Source organism: Procambarus clarkii, chromosome 55 (assembly GCF_040958095.1).
Source record: "Procambarus clarkii isolate CNS0578487 chromosome 55, FALCON_Pclarkii_2.0, whole genome shotgun sequence".
NCBI lineage: Eukaryota > Metazoa > Arthropoda > Malacostraca > Decapoda > Cambaridae > Procambarus > Procambarus clarkii.
Window position 1 is genome coordinate 17,617,516 of NC_091204.1, and position 2,598 is coordinate 17,620,113.

At 42.1% G+C, this 2,598-nt stretch overlaps 1 long non-coding RNA gene across 1 annotated transcript; it reads left to right on the forward strand.

Moving 5' to 3' along the window:
• The first annotated feature begins 227 nt into the window (after positions 1-227).
• On the forward strand, positions 228-1,612 carry LOC138352824 (uncharacterized). The gene is made up of 3 exons (XR_011222899.1): positions 228-368; positions 1,205-1,396; positions 1,579-1,612. It is a non-coding gene; the product is annotated as an uncharacterized lncRNA (long non-coding RNA).
• The last annotated feature ends 986 nt before the right edge of the window (positions 1,613-2,598 follow it).

Consider the following 2,598-nt stretch of genomic DNA (forward strand, 5'->3'; position numbering starts at 1 on the left):
TATGTATAACTACGTGACCATATCAAATAACTTATAAGTTGTTGTAGTGTTGAGAAAGGTAATATATTTTTTTTTTTTTTTTTTTTTGAGATATATACAAGAGTTGTTACATTCTTGTACAGCCACTAGTACGCGTAGCGTTTCGGGCAGGTCCCTGGAATGCGATCCCCTGCCGCGAAGAATCGTTATATAGTCACACTGCCAGGCTCTTTATTTCTCACTCCAGGGCACAGTTAACACAACGCTGGACATAACCTGTAGCGACCCTCGGGCTCTCTTCTGGACCAAATACTCGACTGTAGAGAACATCATCTTGAAGTGCCAGCCTGGTGGATACTGGTCATTCAACCGGGGCCGATGCCTCCCAGGTAAGACAACAGGAGAGGAACGAGAAATGTGTTCAGCTCAGTCCATCAAGGCAGCGTCTGGGATGCTCTCGGACGCAGGTTCGAATCCTCGTCACGGCCCTTGTGGATGTGTTCATTTATATTTACAATTGTTGGGTCCTCCAACACACACACACACACAATGTTTGGAACCCTGGATGTGATTCAGTGTTCATTTATGCCTCCATGGAATGTTGAAGTGGCCGATATAGGAAGTATATCGTACAAGTTTCCGTCTAATATATGCAACATCAATCTTTCTAATAAACCATCCATCATGCTATATAGTGTTACATATATATATTCATCAAATATACACACACACATGGCAGTGTTTTTAACATACAAGATACGCACTGAAAACCTTCCTTGTATACAGCATTTGAATAACGTTTAGCTGGTATTGAATACGGAGCTGCGTATCTAAGGAGATCCAGACAGATAAAGAATTAAGGATTAGACATGTAATCTGAAGTCTAACAAACCCAATACAGCATTCTAAACACATTCACAGACTTACGACACCTTTAAATGTTACCAAAGAATTGTGAGGTACTTCGGGATTGTTCCTTCACACACTAAACAGTTGGGTGTGCCTCCGACACACGCAAATATTAATCAGTATACATATTGATCAATATATTAATCATATTAATCAATATACCCCGTCACACTGGGGCTTCACGCTCTTCACGCACATATTAATCAATATACCCCGCTAACCATGCCGCATGATGGGTAAAAGATGTACCGGTTTCGTTAGTGACAGCATGAAAACTTGATTAATCCTGTCCTATAGCTGTTTACTCTCCCTGCAGCATGCAAAACCCTTCTGAAGGACAAGGTGTGTCGACTGCCCTTCGTGTATCAGGGGCAGAAGTACCAAACCTGCTCCGTTGTTGGACAGCAAGATGCCCTGGTGTGTGGGACTCAGTATAACATCACTGAAGATTGGCAGCTTCTCTCCTGTGACACAAACGCCTCCACCAGCACCTGCTCCTCTGCTCTAGGTAGGTTTATTGTGACTGTGTACGCCGTCTGGTTATGTTTCAGACCCCCGTGGTATAAAATAATAAATTTTGGGGAAATCCTCAGAGGCTGTGAAAAGGATTCGAACCTATGAGCTGAGTTTTGCCTTATATGTGATTTCTGTGTATAATAAGGATTATAATATGTTTATTATATCTTTCAGATTCCGTTGCCAATGAAACATTGACTTGTGGAGGTAAGGACAAGCTAACAACATGCTAATCAGTGAAATCTTGCCTTTAGTTTAAGTTATTTAACTCTTTCTAACAGAGTTCTTTCAGTTCAGAGTTAAAAAAAAATTCTATTTATATTTGTCCCGAAATACGGCATTTTTTTGCGAGTTTTCAGGCTGTTTCTGCACCGCTGGAAGCGTGGATGTTCAATGATAATCTGAAAAAGGAAGGGACTTGGGTTTTCCTAGTCATTCCGTGCAGTCCCTTTCTCTCTCGCTCTTTCTCTCTCTCTCTCTCTCTCTCTCTCTCTCTCTCTCTCTCTCTCTCTCTCTCTCTCTCTCTCTCTCTCTCTCTCTCTCTCTCTCTCTCTCTCTCTCTCGCTCTCTCTCGCTCTCTCTCGCTCTCTCTCGCTCTCTCTCGCTCTCTCTCTCTCTCTCTCTCTCTCTCTCTCTCTCTCTCTCTCTCTCTCTCTCTCTCTCTCTCTCTCTCTCTCTCTCTCTCTCTCTCTCTCTCTCTCCTAGCTTCCTTACACACCGGTGTTGCGTGAACGCAATCCAAATGCACATTCCTGTTATTAGCCCAAATGTGCGTTCTTGCATTGGCCGAACGTGCAATGCTTGAATTCAATCCAAGTGAGCGTCGTTTGAATTCCATTTACGCACGTGGTGTCTGCTTTTGTTTTTAATGTTGAATTTTTTACTTTTTCGTTAATTGTATTCAATTTATATGCGCGTTACTTGTGTTTAATTTTAACAAATGAGTTTCTTGTATTCCACGCACAAATGTAGCACACTAATTACATTCACACATTTTTTGAATTAATTTACACGTGGTGTTTGGTTATATAAATAAAAGAGAGAGAAATCCCTTTGTGTGTGTGTGTCTCTGTCTCTGTCTCTCTCTGTCTCTGTCTCTGTCTCTGTCTCTCTCTCTCTCTCTCTCTCTGAAGTGTCTCACTACCTATCTGTCTCAGGAGGACCAGTGTGTAGCGCCCTCTTAACCATCCACAA